At 58.2% G+C, this 8,030-nt stretch overlaps 1 non-coding gene and 1 pseudogene across 1 annotated transcript; both read left to right on the forward strand.

Annotated features, from left to right (window-relative positions):
• The first annotated feature begins 4,265 nt into the window (after nucleotides 1-4,265).
• On the forward strand, nucleotides 4,266-6,064 carry LOC147660947 (18S ribosomal RNA; annotated as a pseudogene).
• An 880-nt stretch (nucleotides 6,065-6,944) lies between these two features.
• LOC147660948 (5.8S ribosomal RNA) lies at nucleotides 6,945-7,091 on the forward strand. The gene has a single exon (XR_015306104.1). It is a non-coding gene; the product is annotated as a 5.8S ribosomal RNA (ribosomal RNA).
• The last annotated feature ends 939 nt before the right edge of the window (nucleotides 7,092-8,030 follow it).

Genomic DNA, 8,030 nt, shown 5'->3' on the forward strand with positions numbered 1-8,030 from the left:
TGTCTCTCTGTGCGTGGGTGCCCGCGGATGCTCTCCTCCACCACACCCAGGGGTGGCTCCCTCTAACACAGGGCCAGAAGGAGGGATGCGGGCCTGTGGGGGGCCACCTCTACCACGTGCCCTCCAGCTCGGGCCCTCCATTTCCCATCCCTGCTCCACCGGGGTGCGGGGATGGGGGCCACCATCCCTTGCGGGTCAGCAGGATGACCAGATGGCCTGGGCCAACTGGGCCTCCCCTTCCCGCTGCTCCTGGGCAAAACAAGCAGGGAGGCGAGCAGCAGCCACCTAGGGGAAGGAGCCTCCCGAGTGGCTGCCTTGGTGTGCCCAGCCACCATCGCTGGACTGCAAGGGCGACTGCTTACAGCACCCTCCCAGGCCACTTTGGTGCTGGGCGGTCCCGTGCCATCTGGTCACCTGGCTGCGTGACCAGATGACCCAATGGACCGGGTGACTAGATGGCCCTGCGGTCAGGGTGACAAGATGGACCTGAGGGCTGGGTGACCAGATGTGCCCTGCGGGCTCACGGCCGGGCTAACTCCAACTTTTGTCCCTCCCCAAAGTTTTGTAGACCCCCACTACGTGGTGGCTTAATAGTTGAGAAAAATGGGCTCCCTGGGCAGGCGGTCGGGGTGAGGACATGGCCTGGTCTTAACCCTCCTTGATGAGCTTCCAGCTGAGGGTCTGGGTGCCGGGGACCGGGGGGTTGGCTGGGGCCGGGGGAGGATCTTCCCAGCCTGGCTAGGGTTCGGAAGCTGGGACCGGGCTTGTGCTGCGTCCCAGGATCCCAGGCTGTGGGAGCCCCCTGTCTTGGAAGCCAGCCGAGGGTCTGGGAGCAGGAGACGGGGGTCGGCCGGGTTGGCTAGGGTCTGGCTAGGGTTTGGAAGCTGGGCCCAGGGCTTGTGCTGCCACCCGGGGTCCCAGGATGCAGGAGCCCCTCATCCTGGAAGCCAGCTGAGGGTTGGGGCGCTGTTAACGGGGGTCCACCATGGCCCGGGGAGGCTCTACCTGGTATCATTAGGCTTCGAAAGCTGGGAACAGACCCGGGGCTCGTGCTGTCTCCCTGGGTCCCAGCCATCTGGTCGCACCAATCACCTCGGCCATCTGGTCGCACACAATGCTTTCCAATGGAGCGACTAGATGACCAGGCGAGCCTGGAATTCCCAATGAGGGCTCATTTACCTACCGGATCCCAGCCAGGGCTCCAGGAGGTCAGACACATTTGAGACTAGGGTCCCCTGAGTCTCAAGGTGTGCACGGGGGCATGGTATGCCGGAACACTGCTCCTGGGCTGACGGTTCTCTGTCAGGGACCAGATAGGCTATGCCCGGGCAACACAGCCCCTGGGAAGTGGAGCCCCTGAGCCCTGCGTGGGCAGGCGGGAACCCTACCGCAAAGGCTCAGGGCAGGCAGCTGGGAGTCCTTTTGGTCCTGGCCATCTTCTCACGACCTGATGGGTGGTCTTAACTGGAAGTCCCAATTAGAGGCCATTCGCCTCCCCTATCCCAGCGAGGGCTCCAGGAGGTCAGGTGCCTCCACGCCTTGTGTCCCCTCCATCACTAGGGTTCCCAGAAAGAGGGGTAGCCTTCCTCTGCATTACTAGGGGCAGGGTATGCCGGGACACCCCTCCCAGGCTAGTGGTTCTCTGCCAGTGACCAGATGGTCTATGCTCGGACAACACCTCGCCTCCGTTCTAGGGGCTCTGGCCCACGGCATGGCTAAGTGCCTGAGACGGTCTCCATGGGACACGGGCAGTCGTCCCCCGGGCATCTGGGTTCGAGAGTTCTGGTTGTCCTCCCTGTGCCTGAGGCCCAGCCGCAGTCCCCTGGAAGCAGAGCCCCCGAGCCCTGCGTGGGCAGGCGGGAGCCCAACCGCGAAGTCTCGGGTGGTCAGCTGGGAGTTCTGTCGGTCCCGGCCATCTTGTTGCACCTTTCCTCTCGTCCATCTGGTTGCACGCAATGCTTTTCAATAGGACGGCCAGATGGCCGGGCTTCCCTGGAAGTCCCAGTGAGCAGCCATTTGGCTCCCGGATCCCAGCCAGGGCTCCAGGAGGTTAGGCGCATTTGCACCTAGCGCCCCTCAGCCTCACGTTGCACACGAGATCCCAGAAAAAGGGGAAGCCTTTTTCAGGATTACTAGGGTCAGGGTATGCCGGTACACCCCTCCCGCAAAACACACAAGATGATGGACGGAATGTTGCACAATGGCAAAACATTCACCCCCAGTCACAAATCTGGGTTTAATCCATCGTAATTATTCTCACCAAGCAACCCCAGCTCAGACATGGCCATATGCAAATCAGTCTTGACCCTGTGCCTCATGGGAACAGTCCAGACTGAACTGCCAAGCCATGTCTTCCCTGGACTAGAATCAAGCATCCTAGGACCGGTTTCTGGCTATCAGCCATCTTCGGCCAGGATAGCTTGACTCCAGTGGCGTAGTGAGCACTGGACCCACATCTGGGCATACCCTTCCCACATAGGGTGAACATCAAAACACACAAGATGATGGACGGAATGTTGCACAATGACAAACATTCACCCCGGGTCACAGATCTGGGTTTAATACATTGGAATTTTGCTCACCAAGCCACCCCACTTAAGACATGGCGATGTGCAAATCAGCCTTGACTGAGTTTTTTTACTCAGTCAGACATCTGTGAGGTCGGGCGATGCTCAGACTGGAAAAGGCAGCACCCAGGCCTACCAGCTGGGGCCCCCAGAGGCCCGGGTATGCACCTGCCTCTCTGCCCTTTCCCGATGGTCCTTTTTCTCTGATTTTGCTCAGGCAGACCTCCGTGAGGTCCGGCGATGCTGAGACGGTGGAAGACAGCATCCGAACACCCCCACCGGGTCCCACAGGGGCCCGAGTACGCACCTGCCTCTCAGCCCTTACCCAATTGTCCTTTTTCTCTGAGTTTGCTCAGACAGACCTCCGTGAGGTCCGGAGATGCTGAGACAGGGAAAGGCAGCACTCGGGCCCCCCGGCTGGGGTTCCCAGGGGCCCAGGTATGCACCTGCCTCTCGGCCCCTTCCTGATGGTCCTTTTTCTCTGAGTTTGCTCAGGCATACCTCTGTGAGGTCCAGCGATGCAGAGACGGGGGAATCAGGACCTGGGCCTGCCTGCCGGGGCCCCCAGGGGACCGGGTTCAGACCTGCCTCTCAGCCCATTCCTGATGGTCCTTTTTCTCTGAGTTTGTTCATGCAGACCTCTGTGACCACCGGCGATGTTGCGACGGTGGAAGGCAGTACCCTGGCCCACCCGCAGGGCCCCCAGGGGCCCAAGTGCCTCTCAGCCCTTTCCCAATGGTCCTTTTTCTCTGAGTTTGCGCAGGCAGACCTCTGTGCGGTCTGGTGATGCTGAGACTGGGGAAGGCGGCACCAGGGCCAACCTGCCAGAGGCCCCAGGGGCCCTGTACACACTTGCCTCTCAGCCCCTTCCAGATGGTCCTTTTTTTACGAGTTTGCTCTGGAAGACCTTTGTAAGGTCAGGCGATGCTGAGATGGGGAAGGCAGCACCCGGCCCATCCGCTGGGGCCCCCAGGGGCCCGGGTAATCACTTGTCTCTCGCCCCCTTCCCAATGGTCCCTTTTCTCCGAGTCTGCTTGCCCCGGGAGGCAGGCAGGGGATGTTAAGCCATCATACCCCCTGCACAGGATGGCCTGCCAAGGGATGCCCCAGCTGTACTCTGATTGATTAGGCACTCTCGGTCCATTTAAGGATGGACTGCTTTGCCAGCATCGGCTGTTGTTTCGAGCAAAGAGCTTCCACCCTGCATGGACTGTCTGACTCGAGGGCCTGCCACCTGGTGGGAGGCCCTTTACCCAGCGAGGCAAAGGACGAGTGGCCCCGGCAGCTCGTTCCCCCCCAGTGGTCTGACTAGAGTGGAAGGGGTCAACTGGTGCCAGGCCCTTGGATGCTGCTGCCCAGCAGGTCTGTAGGCCCTGCATGCCACACCGTCACCCCTTTCTGCCCAGCACATTTACACAGCAGCTTGGAACAACTGTTCCGAGGGGTGCTGCCGCCACCAGGCTCCAGCACTCCTGTGTTTCGCTCATGCTGTGCCTCGACCCACCTCTCCCTTCTGGGGGACAAGGCTGGGCCTGCCGGTGCCTATGTAACCACACCTCTCTACACCCCTCCAGCGAGCCCTCCCGCCCGGGACGATGGGCTTATTCCCCTGTCAGGCTCCAGGGAGACGGAGGGGCGCACAAAGGTTGCCGGTCAGAGAGATGGGCACATGGCCCCCACCCTGTCAGCTGGTGTGGCTACCTGCTTGATCCTGCCATTAGCATATGCTTGTCTCAAAGATGAAGCCATTCAAGTGTAAGTACACACGGCCAGTACAGTGAAACTGCAAGTGGCTCATCAAATCAGTTATGGTTCATTTTATCGCGCCATCTTTTACTTGGATAACTGTGGTAATTCTATAGTTAATACATGCCGATGAGCGCTGACCTCCAGGGATGCGTGCATTTATCAGACCAAGACCAATACGGGATCGCCCAGCCGCTTTGGTGACTCTAGATATCCTTGGGTAGATCGCACGTCCCTGTGACAGCGACAATACATTCGGATCTCTGCCCTATCAACTTTTGATGGTACTTTCTGTGCCTACCATGGTGAACACGGCTAACAGGGAATCAGGGTTCGATTCCGGAGAGGGAGACTGAGAAACAGCTACCACATCCAAGGAAGGCAGCAGGTGCGCAAATTACCCACTCCCGACTCGGGGAGGTAGTGACGAAATATAACAATACAGGACTCTTTCAAGACCTTATAATTGAAATGAGTACCCTTTAAATCCTTTAACGAGGATTGATTGGAGGGCAAGTCTGGTGCCAGCAGCCACGGTTATTCCAGCTCCAATAGCGTATATTAAAGTTGCTGCAGTTAAAAAGCTCGTAGTTGGATGTTGGGATCGAGCTGGCGGTCCTCCGTGAGGCGAGCTACCGCCTGTCCCAGCCCCTTGCTCCCGGTGTCCCCTTGATATTCTTGACTGAGTGTCCTAGGGGTCCAAGGCGTTTAAATTAGAGTTTTCAAAGCAGGCCGGTCACCTGAATACTTCAGCTTGGAATAATGGAAAAGGACTCTATTTCTGTTTTGTTGGATTTCGGAACTGGGTCCATGATTAAGAGGGACGGCCAGGGGCATTCGTATTGTGCCACTAGAAGTGAAATTATTAGACCGGCGCAAGACGAACCAAAGTGAAAGCATTTGTCAAGAATGTTTTCATTAATCAAGAACAAAAGTCAGAGGTTCAAAGACGATCAAATACTATCGTAGTTCTGACCAAAAACGATGCCGCCTAGCGATCCAGCGGCATTATTCCCATGACCCGCTGAGCCGCTTCTGGGAATCCAAAGTTTTTGGGTTCTGGGGAGAGTATGGTTGCAAAGCTGAAACTTAAAGGAAATGACGGAAGGGCACCACCAGGAGTGGAGCCTGCGGCTTATTTTGACTCAACAAGGGAAACCTCAACCTTGCCCGGATACGGAAAGGATTCACAGATTGATAGCTCTTTCTCGATTCTGTGGGTGGTGGTGCATGGCCGTTCTTAGTTGGTGGAGCGAAGTGTCTAATTAATTCTGATAACGAATGAGACTCCTCCATGCTATCTAGTTATGCGACCCCCAGCTGTCGGCGCCCAACTTCTTAGAGGGACAAATGGTGTTCAGCCACGTGAGATTGGGTAATGACAGGTCTGTGATGCCCTTAGATGTCTGGGGTTGCACGCTTGCTACACTGAAGGGATCAGCGTGTGTCTACCCTTCGCAAACAGGTGCAGGTAACCCACTGAACCCCGTCCATGATAGGGATTGGAGATTGCAATTATTTCCCATGAACAAGGAATTCCCAGTAAGTGCGGGTCATAAGCTAGCGTTGATTAATTCCCTGCCCATTGTACACACCGCCCGTCGCTACTACCGATTGGATGGTTGAGTGAGGTCCTCAGATGGGCACCGCTGGGATCGGCAATGGCCCTGGTGGAGCGCAGAGAAGACAATCAAAGAGGAAGTAAAAGTGTTAACAAGGTTTCCATAGGTGAACCTGCGGAAGGATCATTAACTGCGGAGCGGCCTGAGCGGCCGAAGGCACCAGCCAGAAGCCCTTGGCTGCCTCCTGCAAGCATGCATCCTAGGCACAGCCCACCCTGCCCTGGCGCACCCCGGCCGGTGGAGCAGTCCGTGGCTGCGTGGGGTGCTAGGGTGAGGACCGGGGCTTCAACAGGACTCTTCCCTCTGGGGAAGGCCTGATGGACGCATGAGGGACTGGGGGATGGGGATGGTCCACATCCCCTGTCTCTCTCTGAGACGGAGCCAAGCTCACCCGGCATGACCCTCCCAGCGGTGGGGGGGCATATGGGCTGGTACCACTCCTCCCTCGAAAGGGCCCTGGCGCCACCGCACCCTCCCATGTCAGAGTCCCGGTCAGGCCCAAACGGGTTCTGGGCGACTAAGGAGTGGCCCTTCTCATGTGGCAAGGCAGCCTGGAAGAGAAGGGGCCAGGGGCTTCTAATCCGAGCGAGGGTGGCAGTGGGCTGATATCCTGCCCGCTGACACAGCTCGGGCTGCCCGGCAATGGATGGAGGTGGGGCAACCCTCCCTTGTTACAATGTACCTGGTTTGACCTGGTCCCATTTGGGCAGGCTGAGGGGTTTGAAGACTTGTTTGGTCCCTCCCGGGTTACCCTGCAGGGCTGCCTGCTCCTGTTGCTCCGGAACCCCCCTCCCTCACCACCATTGGGTGGGTGGGTGGGCGTGGACTACCGGGCAGAGCGCCTGGCAATGTTTTGTTTCTCCCAATGGTGCAATCTAACTCCCAGAGTGGAAGCCTTGAATGGGGCGCTCAGGCCGTCTCGCTGCACAGGCGGTGGACAGATGGCATCGCCTTCCTCCCACCTCTCCTGTGCCCGCAGATGGGTGAACGTTTTTGAAAGGTTGCCTGTGACTCTTGGCGGTGGATCACTCGGCTTGCGCATCGATGAAGAACGCAGCTAGCTGTGAGAATTAGTGTGAATTGCAGGACACATTGATCATCGACACTTCAAACGCACCTTGCGGCAGCTCCCGGGGCTACGCCTGTCTGAGGTTCACTCGATCGCCATTCAGCCCGGGGTTTCCCTGGGACATGGCTGGGGCAGTGTCAGGGTTAGCTCTGCTCCCCTTCACCCCCCAAATGTTAAAACCCCCCGATCGGCTTTGGCAGGGTACCTCGCCGGGTCCTGCCATGGAGGTACGCTGCCGGCACGCCTGGCCCCTTGAAGCGGTCTGGCGACTGGTCCACCCTGGGCCCATCCTGGGTCGGCTTGCTGAGTGCCACGCATGGCTGTCTGTGGTGTGCTATTGGCTGCCCATGCATGCGCCTCGGGCGCCCAACTCTGCAGCAGGCTTCCCGGCGAGGACGAAACCCCTCCAGATGCGATCCTGGGAAAGAAGGCGCCTACTGCCGGGACACCAGGCTCCTGCTCGGGCAAGGGCCTGGCCTCCCCCGGCAACCCCCTTGAAGCTCTGGCAGTGTTCTTCCTACTTCTACCTCAGATCAGACGTGGCAACCCACTGAATGTAAGCATATTACTAAGTGGAGGAAAAGAAACTAACCAAGATTTCCACAGTAACGGCAAGTGAAGAGGGAAGAGCCCAGTGCTGAATCCCTGCGGTGGGCCAGAGAAATGTGGCATACAGAAGACAGACTCTCCAGCGTCCCTCTGGGGGCTTTAAGTCCTTCTGATCGAGGCTCACCCCATGGACGGTGTTAGGCCAGTATCGGCCCCCGGCGTGCAAGGATCAAGCCTTCTTGTACTCGGGTTGCATGGGAATGCAGCCAAAAGCAGGTGGTAAACTCCATCTAAGGCTAAATACAGGTGTGAGACTGATAGCCAAGAAGCACCATAAGGAAAAGTTGAAAAGAACACAGGCCTTTGGGAGGCCGCCTCTACCACATGCCCCCTGGCACGGGGCCTCCCCCTCCTGTCCCTGCCCCACTTGGGTGCGGGCATGCGGTCCACCATCCCTTGCGGGTCAACAGGGTGACC

The sequence above is a fragment of the Lissotriton vulgaris genome, unplaced genomic scaffold (genome assembly GCF_964263255.1).
Source record: "Lissotriton vulgaris unplaced genomic scaffold, aLisVul1.2 SCAFFOLD_10912, whole genome shotgun sequence".
NCBI classification, from domain to species: Eukaryota; Metazoa; Chordata; class Amphibia; order Caudata; family Salamandridae; genus Lissotriton; species Lissotriton vulgaris.